Source organism: Panthera pardus, unplaced genomic scaffold (genome assembly GCF_024362965.1).
Source record: "Panthera pardus isolate Hobbes unplaced genomic scaffold, ASM2436296v1 HiC_scaffold_3, whole genome shotgun sequence".
Classification (NCBI taxonomy): domain Eukaryota; kingdom Metazoa; phylum Chordata; class Mammalia; order Carnivora; family Felidae; genus Panthera; species Panthera pardus.
In genome coordinates this window covers 38,201,573-38,219,007 of record NW_026526876.1, presented here as the reverse complement: position 1 = coordinate 38,219,007, position 17,435 = coordinate 38,201,573, and the positions used below count along the sequence as shown (strand labels likewise).

The 17,435-nt window shown below is 45.7% G+C and overlaps 1 protein-coding gene across 2 annotated transcripts in view; it reads left to right on the top strand.

Annotated features, from left to right (window-relative positions):
- The first annotated feature begins 7,049 nt into the window (after positions 1-7,049).
- Positions 7,050-17,435, top strand: part of SPOP (speckle type BTB/POZ protein) — a 67,653-nt gene continuing 57,267 nt past the window's right edge. For both annotated transcript variants that reach the window (XM_019415826.2, XM_019415828.2), the window contains exon 1: positions 7,050-7,243. The gene's annotated coding sequence lies outside the window, so the exon portion shown is untranslated. The remainder of the gene's footprint in view (positions 7,244-17,435) is intronic.

The following is a 17,435-nucleotide window of genomic DNA, read 5'->3' as shown; positions in this document are numbered from 1 at the left end:
GGCCAGCGAGGAGACTGCCATGATCCAGGGAAGAATCGGGGGCAGCGTCCGTGAAGATTGAAGTAGGCGGCGCCGGGCGCAACCGAGGTACGGAATTGCCAGAACGCGGTGTCGCATCGGGAACGTGTCAGGGGAATCGGGGACCGTTCCCAGTTCCCAGGCTTGAGCTGCGTGGTGAGACAGAGAACCCTGGAGGAGAAGCACGTTTTAGATCCACCATTAGGTGCCTAGGGGGCACCCACCCGAGGATGTCAGACGGCCGGTTGGGTGTGTGAGTTGCAGGCTCCAGAGAAACACCTGCCTCAAGACGGATTTGGAAGATTCTTTAGCAGACGGGTGGCGGGGGGGGGGGGGGGGCGGAGAGAGTGAGGGAGCGAGCCAGGGGCAAGTGAAGACAGAGGCACTGAACAGAATCTAAGGAAAACGGATCTAAAAAGGATGGCCAAAGACAGAGGCCCCAAAGGAGACCCAGAAGGAACAGCCAAAGAGGATGGAAAATTGTCTTCTGCTGTGGGCCTCCTTCTGCTGCAAGAGTGCCCGGCCTGCCTTCAAGAATTCACCCCTCCCTGTTCTGGGCCCTGGGGGCCGGATCCTAGGGGAGCGATGCTGGCTGGCTCTGCCTGACCCTCCTGACCCACCTCCCACAGCCCGACCGCTTGCTTGCTGTTCCCAACCCACGCTCATTTCCCTTGAGTTTCACAAAGACATGTCTCTGGGCTCTTTTCCTTCCTCATTCGCCTTCTCCACACCCCTCGCCTACTGATCTTCCATGTATGCCACCAACCTCTGCTCAAGCCTTCCCTGACACTCATTCATTCATTCATATTTGTTCAGTGTGTACTCAACACCTTCCACCCACGTGTCAGCACTGTGCCGAATGCTGGGACATTATGGAGAGCAGAACAGGCTGCTGTGGAGCTGACAGGTGATTAGGGGAGACCGATACTAAGCAAATCCTCGAAGAATTAAAAATTGTTGTTGGGGTTACGAAGGAAGTCAACCAAGCGCCATGACAGAGGGTAACGGACGGTCCTTATTTGGGATAGGGTGGGTGGTCAGAGGAGGCTGTCGGCGGATGTGAAATTAAACTGAGACCCGAAAGCAGCAGCCATGCAAGAAGCGAGGGTGGAAGTGTTCCCCGCAGAGGGAACAGTAACCGAAAATGCCTGTGGAGGCGAAGAGCTTGATGGGCTTTACCAGTTCTAGGAACTGACGCATGGCCGGCACGGCGGAAGCAGAGACAGGGGGAAAAAGGGACACGAGACGTGGTTGAATAGACTATGGCAGGCGGTGGGACCAAGTCTGGATTTTATTCTTGGTACAACGAGAAACATTCAAAGGTTTCGAGCAAGGGGGGCAGCACAATTTGACTTACGTTTTAATTAGATTGCCCCCGTTGCTGAGTGAAAGAATGGATTGAGGGACGAGCCAAATGTTAGGAAGACTAATGAGGATCTCCTCGTTGCGGTTCAGGAAAAAGAGGGTGGTGGCTGGGTCTTGAGCGGGACTGGGAAGATGGAGAAAAGCGGGTAGATTCAAGGGATACTTTGCAACTAGAGCTCCCAGGAATTCCTGATGGATTCGATAAGAGGGGCGAGGGGAAAAGAGGAATGATGCCCGGTTCCTGGCCTGAATAAGTGGAAAGGGAACCAGGCCGGCTTGGCTTGGCTGAAGCAAATCTTCCGAAGCCCAGGGCTTCAGAAGCAAGTACCAACTGAAAACCACTGGGTTGGAGAGGCTTCATGGTCCCTTCCGGTTTGGGAATTTTTTAAATTCTAAACTGAGAACTCTATGTGAATAGGGAAAATATTTCTGTTTCTTTTGACTTCTCCTGTAGTTAACACTGGTAGAGCTCTGTACCCAGGGAACATTCATTAAGTGCTAGTTGACTGTTCATTTTGGCAGAGACCTTCTATAATTTAATTTTAGATTAAATTCTCTTCTTTAAATTTTTTTTTTAACGTTTATTTATTTTTGAGACAGAGAGAGACAGAGCATGAACGGGGGAGCGGCAGAGAGAGAGGGAGACACAGAATCGGAAGCAGGCTCCAGGCTCTGAGCCATCAGCCCAGAGCCCGACGCGGGGCTCGAACTCACGGACCGCGAGATCGTGACCTGAGTTGAAGTCGGACGCTTAACCGACTGAGCCACCCAGGCGCCCCTAAATTCTCTTCTTTAAAACTAGGACTCTAACCTAGAGTAAACTTTCAATTGAACCAACCCACCTTGATAAAGTAGAGCCATGGCAAGAATAAGCTAAAGTTGTAAAATCCAGACTAATTTCTACTTGAGTTGAGGCAGACGGGAAAAAAATGTGTTTTTGCTAAACTAATTACCTACATTTGGGTATACGTTATTTTAGGGCAAATGCCAACAGGCAGTCCAATCCCGTTCACCATAGGACCAAAAAAAAAAATCACTGAAAATAATTCATAACAGTGAATGATCTGTCTTTGCTAACATGCTCTTTGTTGAAAACAAATATTAACCTTCTAACACTTCTTTCGAAGCAACGACTTCAGGGTATTTTCAGACCAGGTTAAAGATGCACGAGGTGGCCGTGTTGCCAGCCCGAGGCCACATTCAAAGAAAAGCTAGGGCTCAAACTTGCCACTTCCTCTCTTCTCTTCCCCGCGGCTGCGTCTTTGCCTGGCACTCGGCTCCTCCGGAAGCAGGTTTCCCAGCCGTGTTTCCAGGTTAAAAACTCAGAACTTCAATTCATCCGTGAGCATATGGATCACATCCTCGGATAACTACACCACGATAAGCCTTTCATTTTATTAAAGAGGGACGTAAAGTAACATAAGGCCTTTTACATGCCAAGCACTTCCGAACAAATATCATGTCGTCTGATGCCACTTATTACCCCCTGATGAATGTCCCGCTTCACCGGTGAGACGGGAGAAGGGGCCGTCCGGCCTCTGACCAGCTTCCTGTTTGAGATGAGCCTTCTGCTGTGGATAACGTCGGTGAGAAGGAGTGCTAGCCACAACACCATGGATGCCATGACAGCAAGGCCTTTCTTCACGGCTCCCCATGGTGATCAGGGCCCAGGATGTTGACCAGGATCGGCCAACAAGGTGGCTACCTCCTGGGTTTTGGGTTTGCAGCAGGAGGCACGAAGACGAAAGAAGTTTAAGCAGCAGCAGAAGCCATAAGCCTGGCGGTGGCACTTTGTGGCCGTGCCCAGCCGTGGGACCTCTGGCCGCAGTGTCCTGCTGAGGAAAGTTGTTCTTCTTCCACAAGCCTTTGGTTTTCAGCCGGGTTTCCAAATCTGATTCTTCAGCTCTTGTCAGTTCTGGAGGCCAGAGGTATTTCTCCAGTAACTTCCAGTTTGGAAGTTGGTACATGTCTGGCAACCAGAGACCCTGACCCATCTGTGAGGAAACAGATTCGAAGGCCAAAGAGCTTGTGCAGGGACCCCAGCTAACAAGTAGCAATGTTCTGGCTGAGAAATCGGTGCTGTTTCCTTGATTCCGTGCTTCCCAAAGAATTGGAAAGAGTTGGAGAGAGGAATGAGCGTCGTGTACGGGTCAGAGCAGGGCTTGAAGACCGGCACCTATATGAACACTTACCCCCCCAAACCCACATTCAGTAACACCCATGAATGAGTGTATCTGCTCTATGCCAGGGACTCTGCTATGTTCAAATAGTATTTCAGTTAATCCTCAGATGGGGGACATTATTTTCTCCACTGGGTGGATAAACTGAGGCTGGCAGGGGTTTGTATTATAATAAGTGTTAGTGTTGGGTGTGAACTGGGGTCTCCAGACAAGGAGGCTGGAGCTCATTCATTAAGCCACAGCTCCCTTGCTGTGACATTTACTCAATCAATCGATATTTTCTCCACTGCCGATTTTCCATTAACCCCACTGTGGCCCCAGCACGACCTCATCAACGTGTTCTTGATGGCATGCTTCCTTGCGTGTGGTCTTAACCCTGGGTCCCAGAGTGTTATCATCTGTCTCTGTTCCTTTAGACTGGGAGCCTCCAGAGCACAGGGCCATGCCTCCCCACTAAGGATATTCCTTCCTGAACATACGTCTCTGATGTCCATGCGGGGCTCCGCCATGGCAGGCCACCGGCCTGGGGTCCGTTGACTGGCCAACCGAATCACTGTATCCGGAGGAGAGAAGGACTTCCTCTTGCTACAGCGCTCACAACACTGTAAGATGCGAGTTTGTCCTCCTCTTCTGTTCAGCCCTGCCTACCCCCACCTCCCTTACAGCTTCAAGGGAAATCATGAGCTGAAGATCTTCATTGGCAGAATAAATACCAGATGTCTTACAGTCTTCTGAGGCAGAGCCCTTGCCCAGACCTGGCTCCTGATGGCCAATGAATACGCTGTCATTTGTGTCTTGGAATTAAGAAAACTGAGTTCGGCATGTTTCCTACCATCACAAGGAGCAGTGAATTGATTCGGTGCCATCGTAAGCTTGATGGTTGTTGCATAGATAAAGCCCTCATTAAGTCCCTCAAGAGAAGAAAAGAATTTTATTTTGAAGATAGAGGAGTTGGGGGGGGGGTGCTTCTTGCTTGTCAGCAGTTATAACAACAAAACAGTAAATGGAGGAAATAATTAAATAACCGCACTTTCCCCCCCCCCCCCACCCCCCCATACCTCGTCAAGGGGCTGGGTGAGTTTTTAATTAGTGCTTCGTTTTCAATAAATCTGTATCTGTACGTGGTGCTGATTCTTTCCTGGATAAGGGAAAGATAATAATGAGAATCCTATTTTTCAGTCCCACACTAAAGGGATGCCTAGTATATTTAATCATGCTGTAGAAATCCTGGCAGCTTTCTCTGAGCCCAGCCTCTGCTCTAATTACATTTCTAGATTTTAGTAAATTGAAAGGGAAAATGTAGGAACAAAATAATTAAAACCGAAGAGGAAGTGCATATTAAAAAGGAGAAGCTGTTTAAAATTCTTCCACACGGTGTTTCCAAGGACATCTACAGTCATTTAATCAGATCCACACCAAATCAAAGCCCTTTGTACAGAAGCTGGTGGATCACATCTCAGGTGGGCGGTGTGGTCCCCACAGCAGAATGGGAGCCTCGTTGCACCAGGCTACAGATGGGGATAGGACTCATGTCCTTCCAGATCTCGGGAGGCTCAGGGCCAGCCTGGACAAGCTGCTAGTACAGACTCACTAGCCCCGCGGGGTCTCCTCCCAGGTCCCAGGCAGAAACTGACTATATGACATTGATTAGCCCCAGCTGTAAGGGAGCTAAAGGAGGCTGTCGGTGCCTTCAGTTTCCTTTTTCTGCACCCCTTCCCCCTTCTATGCTTCCCCCTCCGAGGAGTACCCATTTTCTTTCTTCCTTTGCCTGCCTGTGAATCCTGAAGAGAACAGGAAGGGAACAGCCTCAGGGACACCCAGGAGTCAGTTCCTTGAACCCGGTTACTGAGTTACCTGCGGGGCACTCTTGAGTTTTCGCCAGCACCAAAAAACCTTGCTGGCTTCAGCCGAAGGAATGAATGTTTGTTGAGGGTGGTGATGAGTGAACTCAGCCTAATAGGTGACACAAGCTCTTTCTGTTTCAAGCAAGGGACGCCCAGTGGCTCACAGCCCTGCGGAATTGAGGACCTCCATCTCTTGATCATGTCTGAAATACAGTCAGAGCAAGCTCTGGGAGCTTGGAGTGCTTTGTGGGTGATTCCTAGGACGGTTGAAGCTGGGGGACTGTGGGGCGTGCTTGTGTACTTGAAAGTGGAAAGCGGCCTGGCAACTGTCAGGGGTTTCTTTCCAACCCCCCCCCCCCCCCCAAAGCTCTGCTCACGGGCTCCCAGCCTTCCCTAATGAATGGACACACCAGCCACCTGGCACCGGGGCACATGTGGCAGGAAACAAGCGAGCACGGTCTCCTGGAGACAGTCCCACGGCAGCAAAGCTTCCGGAAGCTGTTCCCAAGGCAGGGCCCACGCACGCCTTATCACCCCACGACCTGCAGGTTCACCTGGTTGCTCTTTTGGGTTCAAGGCCTCTGGCATTTGAGTGTGTGTGTGTGTGATGATACTATCTCAGTGTGGAAAAGAGACAATCCCCGCTCCGGGTTACCTGGCTGGATTCAGGAAGAACAATTTTTGAAAGTTTAAGCTAAAGGAAAGAATTGGGGCAATAACAAATATCCCGTCATGGACCTTACCACTCTAACGTGGAGAGGACTTTTTTTCTCCCAGGGCCAAGAGGCTGAGGCTTTTTTTCTTTTCTTTTTTTTATATTTCTTTATTTTTGAGAGACAGAGTGAGGGTGGGGGAGGGGCAGAGAGAGAGGGAGACGCAGGATTGGAAGCAGGCTCCAGGCTCCGCCCGGGGCTCGGGGCTCGAACCCACAGACCGTGAGATCATGACCTGAGCCGAAACCGGACGCTCAACCGACTGAGCCACCCAGGCGCCCCAAGGCTTTTTTTCTTTTAGTCAACTCAAGAGTCGTTGATGGCCCTTGGGAGCTAGGATGTGGGGCCCACTGGGGACCCAGGTGTCCAAGACAACAAACTGTCATTGAATCTGCTTCCTTTCAGTTAAGCCACCTAATATGCCTGCCTTCCCCCAAAAGCATGGTCCCTCTTGATCGTTTCCAAAGGCCAAAATGTAAAAAGCTACTTAAAAGTCTTCAGCATTGTCCTAAAGTCCAAAGGCGATTTTACTGACACAAAGTTGGTTGGAAAAAGTGAGGGAACGCAAGTTACGCTTGTTGCTGATCCATAAACTGGTTGCAAATACACGTCGCTATTGTTAAGGGCCTTTCTTGTTACGCTGCCCACCCTGATCCCCCGTTGCTAGGCCTCTATTTGGTCCTCGCACCTCCGCGCAGCCCGCCGCGCCGGGCACGTCACCCCCTCCGAGTTCCCGCCTCTTTCTTGTCAGGCCCCTCCTTCTCCTCAGATTCCCCCCCCCCCCCCCCCCCCGGCCCTGGGGAGACGTCGGGACGCATGCGCAAGAGGGGAGGTAGGCGGAGTCTTGAGGAAGAGGGAGGAGGGGCAGGAGAACGCAGGGAGGGGAGAAGAGGGGCGGAGGCCGCGCGGGGTGGGGCCCGGCGGGTACGCGCTCGCTGCGTCGACGTGCTGACGCCATGACGCCCCGGCCGGTGTGTGTCGGTGTGTGTGTGTGTGTGTGAGTGTGCGCGCTCCGAGTGTGTGTGTATTTGTGTATCGGCGGTCCCGCAGGTCCCGGATGTTGCGGACAGTATGAAGCGAGCGCAGGGGGACGGGGACCAGCAGCTGTCGCCGCCGCTCTCAGGTGAGTGGGGGGAGGAGAGTCAAGGGAGAGGGTTGTCCTGTCGGAGTGGGGGGGGCGCCTCCCTTAAGAGGTGACTGACCCCCCACTACCCCCCCCCCCCCCCCCCCCCGCCACACATATACTCTTCTCTGTCCCATATCCCACATCCTGGGTTACGTGGCCTGGGAATGCCAGAGCCTAATCAGCCGTTCCTTCTCCCAATCCCAAGCATTCAGGAGACACAAACGCGCCCCCTGCCTTCAGCCCCCCCCCCCCCATCATTTTCCCAGCCCCATCCCCCTTGCCAAATAGTGAGCTGTCGCCTGCGGCGAGATGGGTGACTGCGCATGCGCGAGTGTGAACGAGCTAGGGGTGCTTGCTCGCTGCCCCCGGGGCGCATGCGCATCGCTGTGTTGCAGGGACCTGCGGGATAAAGAGCCCCTTGACCATGCGCCCGCCTCTTTCCCAGGCAGTGGGCTGCCAGATAGTGAGCCTGTTGCTCCTATCCGAAAGGGAGAGTGTAAATGATTCGAGGGACTTACTGACAAAGCACTATTCGCATCTGGTGTTGCCCTAGAGACTCCCAGGCTACAAACGCCTTCCAGAGCCAACCGTGCCCCACGCTGACCTTTCTTTTGAAACTGTCACTGCAACTTCTAGTTCCAGCATTGCTTCCCCCCCCCCCCCGCCCCCACCATCGTCATGTTGTACCTGTAATACAAACATCCCCTAAACTTACGAGTAGGTGCCTCAACCCATTCAGTTATTCTGGCAGGGGATTTTGGTAGCCTTTCTTAGGAGGACTAAGGGTCACAGAAAAGAAAGTAAGGGTGACTGCCTTTTAGTAAAATTCTTAATTATTTGCATAGAACTAGATAAAGATAGAGATAAAGAGAACACAATGTAAGGGTTGGAACAATAACTGTAAATCAAGACATCAGGGTTCTCTCATCTCTAGCCCTCCCAGTTCGTGTGACCTATTTGCCTCTTTTTTTTTTTTTTTTTTTTGGTATAAGATCTTCCTTTAAAAAAAAAAGGATCTTCCTTAGCGCTTTCGTTTTAGCTGTACATTATTGATGCTCTGTGAACATCGCATGAAAACAAAAGTGATCGGAACCTACTAGTGGACGATAACTTACCCAGCGGAGGTTTTAACTTTAAGCAGTGGGAGTGATAGTTCTTGCACATTTGCAAAAACAAAGAGCCACATAAAACAAGGAACTCAGGAATATTTCAGTGATCTAGGACCTAGGTTTTCGGTTGGCAGATTATTCACGGTCCTTAATTTGCTGCCGTGTTGCCACTCGTGGCTACTTTGCTGCTGCTTACCTTTGCCCTCAGAACAGGGCGAGGAAATGGTAAACTCTTAAAAGTAGAAGGTTTGCTGAGTAGCATTGAAATGAATAGCTGACTTGTTGGGAGGGGGCGGCTTTTTTGTGTTTTCTCAGTTACCTTTGCCAACCCTGTTTCCTATCTGGATAACGGGATGGATAGGGTATGTTAGTAAGCCTTATTTTCTATTTTCGTTCCTTTGTTTTCTTTCTTTGGTATTCTGTCAAGGCTTTTTTCAGCTGCCATTCTTAACTGCAGGACCTTATGTTTTGGGGCCTCAGTGTGTATATATTTTTTTCACTTCTCCTTTTAACTCTGGCCTTTGCATGGTTCAGTTGTCTTTTGTGCTGTTTTCTGTTGCCATAGTTACAGTGGGACCCAAGGGACGACACAGAGGAAGCACAGGAATTTGGGGGGCATAACTCATGCTGTTTCCAGGAAAGAGCTGGAGACTCATCTTCTATTTCTTGTGTGAAGAATGAGGGGTATAAGTTCTTGTGATCGCTGCACACTTAGGGTGAGGGTGGTTGTTTGCATTGGCACTTTGGTGACTTCCGTCAGAGCTCTTCATAGTGGTTAGTGTACTGGGAGATGTTCGATGTCGTCTGTGTCCCGACTTGCATCAGGTTTTGGTAAAAACCTTGAAACAAAACTATGGGGGTAGTAGGTAGGTATCCATCCCTCAGGAGGCGTCTGTCCTCTCTGATGCTTTGTGTTTATCTGGAAACATTTCATCTGGTTGAATTTACTGAAGCCCTGTTTAACATTTTTGTGGAACGAAGGCATGATTGCTCTTAGGATTAAGAGGAGCATCATTAATTAATTTGCATTGGTGCAGAGCCGTGTTTCCAAATGCTATGTAAAATGGGTAACGTACACATGAAACGAAACTCAAAAGGTACCTAGAGGGTGAAGAATCTTCCTTCTCCTGCCCTCTTTTCATCTGTCTAGTTAAACTCACCCCCACCCCTCCCCCAAGGAAACTGTTGTTACCTGTGTCTTGTTTACCCTTCCAGAGATAGTCATGGCCTTCAAAAGCATACACAACTATGTACTGTTTGAAGTTCCTGATTTTATTTACCGTTTTACACAAATGGTAAGACACTATAGCCATTATTCTGCATTTTGCTTTTTTTACTTTGTATATCTTGGCCATCATTCCATAGAGCAATAGAGTACCTCTTTCCGTTTTGAAAGATGACAGATACTCCCTTGTGTAGATGTACCATCATTCAGTCAGCTCTTATTGTGGGATACTTAGGCTGTTTCCAGGGCTACAGTTAAGTCTTTGTATGTGCTTTTTGTGTACATGGGTATCTTTTGGGTGAATCCCTAGCAGAAGTGCTGGATCAGAGGATATATGCATTTTTAATGTTGTTAGATACTGCTGAATGACTCACCATAGAGGTTGTACGAATTTATATTCCTGCCAGCAGTGAGTCTGCCTCTTTCCTCACCAGCACTGTTATCAACATTTTTTTTTTTTTTCCTTTGTGCAGTCTTTTAGCTAAGATTTCAAGTTCCTCATGTAGCTTGTTAAGCCTTATTACACCCAGGAGTTGTGGATACATAACCGTGGCCGTTTTTGCAGATGGGAGTGGCCGGGGAAGATACTGTTCGACTGAAGAGTCATGTCATGAGAATAAAGTCATGTGCCTGGATAACACGGCATGTCCATGACACCGCTTGGAAGACGTGTACAACCTCTACTTCCTTTCATTCTTAGGTGCTGGTTTCTTTTTGCAAAATTCTGTAAGCCCATAAGTGATGTTCCATGATCTTTTGATAGCTTTGACTCAAAATGGTTTGTAGAGGCGAACTACCATCGTGTTGAGGAGTTGAAAAGCTAACCCAGTTAGTTAAAGGTACTTTACCAAGTGCCTTCACAAAATACCGGTACTAACTGTTTTTAACTGTTGGTTTATTTAAATAAATAAACTGTTGGTTTATTTATTTTTGAAAGCGGGAGGGGAAGGGGCAGAGAAGGAGGGAGAGCGAATCCCAGGCAGGCTTCTTGCTGTCAGCGCAGAGCCCGACGCGGGGCTCAAACTCCCAAACCGTGAGATCATGATGTGAGCTGAAACCCGGAGTCGGACGCTTAACCGACTGAGCTGCCCTGCCGCCCCGGGTACTGGTACTTTTTAAAAGTCTGCTGATTGCAGATACTTCACTGTGAGCTGTGAGGAAATAGAAGCGAATTTAAAAATGTCTGTGCCTGAAGGAGCTCATGGTCTTGGAAAATCAAATCTACTAAGTATGTGAAATAGTAAGGGAACAGTTAGAATGGGAACAGTAATACACTGTGTTCCATGTTTCAAAATTTTTTTTTTTAACGTTTTTATTTATTTTTGAGACAGAGAGAGACAGAGCATGAACAGGGGAGGGTCAACGAGAGGGAGACACAGAATCCGAAACAGGCTCCAGGCTCTGAGCTGTCAGCACAGAGCCCGACGCGGGGCTCGAACTCACGGACCGCGAGATCATGACCTGAGCCGAAGTCGGCCGCTTAACCGACTGAGCCACCCAGGCGCCCCCACTGTGTTCCATGTTGAGAGGACTTTGTAAAAGAGCGATTAGAGGAGAATTCCTTTGGGAGGCCTTCCTGGAGGAAGCGCATTTTGAGCCCTCTCCCTCCCCTCCTTTTACAACTGTTTATGTAAAAAAATTTACACGTACAGAAAAAGTCAAAGAATAGTACAATGATCACCTTTATACTTATTATACCCTAGATTCCACAGTTCATTTTGCTGTATTGGCTTTATGTATGTGTGTGCATGTGCCTTTATATATATAATAATATAAATTTTTATTTTGCAGATATCATGACATCCTAATACTTTTGTACTTTAAATGCTTTAGATGCATTTTCTTAAGGAGACCGTTTACCTAATTGTTCTTAAGATATATTGTCACAGATAAGGCAATTAACGGTAATTTCCTAAAACCGTCTAATACCCAGTTAATGTTTAGATTTTCCTGGTTGTCTTGAAGATGACACTTTTTAGCTGTTGGTATTTTTTTCTGCAAACACGTATCTTTAGTCTTTTTACATCTCCAATAGTTTGTTTACAAGCTACAAGAAATTGCCTTTGTGAAGAGACCAGGCCGTTTCCTGGGATTGTTTCCTCACAGTTTCATTTAATTTGCGCCTGTATCATGTATTTCCTACAAACTGGCATTGAAGTCTAAGACGTGGTTAGATGCATATTAAACACTTTGGGTAAGAATTCTTCGTAGGTGTTGCTCTGTACCTCCTATTAGGTCATGATAAGAGAAACATAATGTCATAATATTGCATTATTAATGATGCTGAGTTTATTTTATCATTTCTTTAAGATGATAAATACCAGATCTCCAGTGTAGACATTTTTTCCCCTTTGTAGTTAGTCGTCTGTAGAGTGATATTTTGGAGCCATACTGTTCCACTTCTCCAGCAGTCTTTCACTTAATGATAATGATCCTTGTTTGGACCAGTTATTTCTTTGGTTGCTGCAAAATGCTGATTTTCTCATTCTATTCCTTTTACATTGATTAGCCTTCAATCTTTCCCTCAGCAGTTAGAAATATAGTTTCTACCAAAAGTTAGGTAAATTCTTATTTTCCCTTTAACAATTTCCTGAGTAACAAGGTGGTATAATAATCACCTCTAATGGTGGCAAGTGATTTGTTTCTTTTTCTAGCTTTCTTTACTCTAGTATCATTATAAATGCATGGACTTTAATTTATTTCTACATGTTACTGACAATTATAGGCATTTCTTGGTACTCAAAATGTTCCATATTCGCCCTGTGGGAACCTTTTAAGCTTGGTGGATGAGTGCCTCCTTGCCCTCTAGTCCAAGAAGTTCCTGCCTCACTTTGTGTTTTTTCCTGTCCCAGTTGTGGAGCCCTCATCTTCTGTGTGCATGCGTGTGCGCGCACGTGTTTATGTGATATACGTATGTGTGTGTACATACATACCCATATATAGGATATATGTATCTCACATTTTCTTCCCTTCTATTATGTTGTTCATCTCCCTATAGAGCTTCTGAAGCCAAAATCTAAAAGCTGCAGATGCCTTTATTTTAATACAATGCACCTAGTGTTTGAATCACTTCTGTGCCACTGACATTGCTGGATTCTGGCTCTTAGACCTTTGTCTTGAATGCACTTCGTGAAAAACAGGTAGTACCTCTGAAGACCGCATTTCTTCTCCCCACCTCCCCAGTATAAGGTTAGCTGTAGCAGAGACTGGGGATTTCTTCTCCGATGAGCAACCTTGCTTTTTCCCCCCGAGATGAAAGGTACACAAAATGGAATTTAGAGACCGAACTTGTACTTGCGAGCTTTCTTGGAGATGTGGGGTTTTGAGTGTCCCATTAAAGCATCTTTGTGTAGATATACACAAGTATGTGTTTGTCTTTCCTCCCTTTTCCTCATTTATACGTTCCTCTGCACAGTTGGAGCGTTATGTAAGATTATGCTGTGATAGCATCTTTTTTTTCATTATCACTAGATTTTCATCGTAAAAAAAAGGAACGAGACAAATTGTCCTTAATTAGGGAAATTTTTCAGTTAGGCCACGAACCCTGATATCTAGCTGTTTTAGCTCAAGGTCTGCAACAGCACTGAATCCTGTGGATTTCTGTCATGTAGTGTAGACTCAGGAGAAATGTTTGTACATCCACAGTGTTTTCTTAAAATCCATCACCCTAATGAAGATTAATACAAACAAAAGATACAGTAGAGCTGCATTCTAAAGCCGGTTTTAGGGGCTGGACTAATTCCTGCCTTAGCAGAAAATGCTTTATTAGACTCTTACCATGTGGCAGTATTTTGAGTCATCTTACTGATTTCAAGTCACTCAGAGGCTGACAATAACAGTATTCTGATATTTATCTGAAATCCTTTCCCTTTTTTTTTTTTTTAAACCATCTTGTCGTATTTACTTCCAGACTTAATAAGGTTATTCTCAACCTGGTTTCGTAACAATACTGGCCCCATATTAAATTCTGGTCGTGTACTCAGGGAAGCGCACCTGTTCCTTGTGTTTGTTTTCGGGCACGGTGAATCACTCTGAAAGGCTACACTGACACGTTTGCTGCTAAGATCCAGTGGCTTCTTTTACTTTTGTTTTTGACAAGCTTCCGTCATAGGAAAAAGGATTGTAAAGTATAGCCTCTTCAGGAAACGCTTGGGCCTTCATTCTTACAGCTGTAGTCATGTTTTAATAGAATTGGCAAGAGTTGCCCGGCTGCTCTGTGTGGCAGAGCTGGTCATGCTGCTTTGGGAGAGCCGGATGCAGACAGACCTCAGAGTGGGAGTTAAATGTTCAGACGGTAACCCTTACTTGCCCGGGAAGACCTTTATTCCTGACTGTTGCTGTCTTTCCTTTTTCTTTATATGTTTGTTTATTTATTTTGAGAGAGAGAGAGTGCACATGTGCATGCAGGGGAGGGGCAGAGAGAGACGAGGGAGGGAGAGTCCCAAGCAGGCTTTGAGCTGTCAGCGCAGAGTCCGACATGGGGCTCGATCTCACAGACTACGAAATCATGACTTGAGCCAAAATCAAGAGTTGGGTGCCTGCCTCACCGACTGAACCACCCAGGCGTCCCTTGACTCTCTCTTTCTGAGCTTGGCACAGATCTTCCTGCTGTGGCACCAGCTAAATTAAAGAAGGGCTTGCAGTAGTTCTCTGAAAGCCTCTAATCCCTCTCGTCTGTTGCACCTGTCTGTCTGCCTGAAAAAAAGTATATGTGATCGTTCATCTTAATTTGAGATTTACATAATTTTTGGTATTTAGAGACAGGTACTCCTTTCTGCTTCTGTCATTTTGACTACTTTAGATGCTTCAGATGAGTAGAATCATGTAGTATTTGTCCTCTTGCAGCGGCTTATTTCCCTTAGCATAGTGTGCTCCAAGGCTCGTCCACGTAGTGGCACGTGTGAGAATTTCCTTCCTTTTTAGGGCTGAATAATCCTCCGTCGTACGCATATGCCACATTTTGTTCGTTCATTTGTCTGTCAGCGTTCACTTGCGTTCCTTCCACCTTTTGGCCACTGTGAATCGTGCTGCTGTGAACACGGGTGTCCGGGTGTCTCTGAGATTCTGCTTTCAGTCCTTCTGGGTATATACCCAGAAATGGAGCTGCTGAATCGTATGGTAATTCTATTTTTAATTTCTTGGAGGAACTGCCATACTGCTTAATATAGGGGCCGCACCATTTTGCATTCTTACCAACGGGGCACAGAGGGTTCCCGTGTCTCTACATCCTCACCAACTCTTATTGTCTTCTGGGGTGTTTTTGATCGTAGCCGTCCTAAGGGTATGTTTACATTTTTTTAACTTAATTTTATCCTTTATCGAAACTAAGTTTTAAATTTTAGCAGAGTCAGATTTATTATGTTTTTCCTTTAGCATGTGTGTTTTTTGTGTCTTAAAGGAGGCATCCTCCCCTCTACTGAGATAACACTTAGATCCTGTATTTTCTTCTAAAAGTTTTAAAGTTTCACATTTAGGTTTCTGATCCACCCAGAATTTATTTTGATGTTCGGTGTGAAGTAGGGAACCTAATTTTTTTTTTTTTTTCCATATGGATAACCCTGCAGGAGGGATTTAACTTTTTTTTTCCGTGGGGATAACCCAGTACCTTAGCATCATTTATTGAATAGTCATGTCTGCTCCTTACTTCTTTGTGATGCCACTTCCGTGCTTCTAATAATATGATGGTTTGTGTCTGCACTCCTTATTCTGTAACATCGGTCTGTTTGCATATCTTGCACTACAAGATTTATTGTTCATATTTAGTCTCCCTGTCTTGTTCTTTTTCTGTTCATCAGCCTCCTTGAAAAACCCTGTCAGGTTGGTATATTTTAATGCAGCCATTTGCTGTCTAAAATACATTGACATAGTATATAATAGCCTTCTCCAAAAAAAAAAAAAAAAAAAAAGAGAAAACAAAAAACAAAAAAAAACACAAGCCATCCTTAATCTAGCAGGTGACCATTAAGCTGTCTCTTGTTCTGAATGAGCCTATAATTTCCATTCAAATTTTTGTTTTGTTGGAGTGATTTTCATTTTTGTAAAGCACATGATTTTCAAATGGAGGGAACCTGGTTATAATTTGGTGTCTCAGATAAGAACACCAAGTAAAACACTCTTGGTAACAGTACTGAAGTTCTGTGGTGTTAAGGCTTTCTTGAGCATAAGGAAAAGAAACCTATTTAAAATAACAAGTGAAAGACTTAACGAAAGAAAATAGTTGTCGTAGAATCCAAGGAAAAGCTGAACCACAGACCTCAGAAGGGGCTGGAACCAAAACGGTTCCAAGGACTTCAGCAATAAGAATGAATGGACTCTAGTGTTCTGCCGAAAGTAGACCTCAGTATCCATGAGGCTTAATTCAGATTCCTGAATGATGTCTGATTTGGTCAATCTAAGGCATGAGTTTCCTTGGGCCAGATGCCTGTCCCAGGTTCGACTCTGGTTGAGGATCGGGGAGGGAAGATTTGGTACAAACAGCAGTTTTGGAGGTGGCCGGAATCAGAGACAGATTCTCTTAGAGCAGTGTTTGCCTAACTTTTTAGTTGCAAGGTTCTATACTTTAAAGAATTTCTGAGGACCCCAAGAGCTTTTGTTTATGTGGTTTATATCTATTGATATTTACCAAACTAGAAATTAAAGTTAAAAACTTTTTTAAAAAGTTGCTTAAAAAAATCTATTTCACGTTAGCATCAATAATATATTTTTATGAAAAATGACTTCAAAAAATTAGAGGAGTGGTTTTTTTTACACTTTTGCAAATCTCTTAAGTACTGCCTTAACAGAAGATAGATTTTCATATCTACTTGTGTATTTTCAATCTGATGTGATATTTTTTTAATGTTTATTTTTGAGAGAGAGAGAGAACGAGCACACATGTGGGAGGGGCAGAGAAGGAGGGAGACAGAGGATCTGAATTAGGCTGTGTGCTGAGAGCAGAGAGCCTCATGTAGGGCTTAAACTCATGAACCATGAGATCATGAGCTGAGCCGAAGTCGGACGCTTAACCAACTGAGCCACCCAGGCACCCCATGATTGATAGTTTTCATTGAAGTATTTGAAGAAAATATAATCACAGGGGATAAATAGTTGGAAAAGGGAGGAGTATTTGCAGACGGTTGTGTATATTCTTCTCTGATACTACACCAAAACTCGACAATTGGTAGTTTCTTGTCAGTTAAGTTGTAGTGTGGAATCCGAAATCGTTAATGTTACTGTTACACTAAAGCCCACTGGTCTGTCTTGCCCTTTGAATGGGTTTTTTACCCATTCATGATTTGATAATATGCATTGGTTGTTTGGGAAATACTGATTCACTGAGTTCAGCGGGTTTTCTAGATGACACATTTCATAATGCGGTATTAAAAAAAAAACAACACATTACTTAGTATCACCACCCATCTCATTAGAAAAGTCTGTAAGTCTTGGGAATCTGTCCGGCAGCTACAAGATTTCCAAAATTCTAACTTTTGAGTAAAAGCTCGGAACTTCATCAAGAAAATTTGTTGCTTCATCAAGAGCATTCTTAAGTGAAATTGACTTTAAAAAACCCAGCAGTACGTGATGGGGAAAGACACGTGACTCTAGTGCAGTTTGATGCCCTTACCTTGATTTATGCTAAAGCACCAGTAGTTTTGCCCATTGTTGATTTTGTACCACCAGTGCAAATGTCAGTGCAGTGAAAAAGGCAAACAATTTCTTAAGTATTATGAAAATAGTTTCAATTTCCTGGACTTCTTGAAAGGGACCTCCAGGGATCCATGGACTCCATTTTGGGAACCACAGCCTTATGAGAGCGTGTGCGTAGGGAAACGAAGGCCTGTTGCTCAAAGTACGAGTGTTTCATGGTAGAATTTTA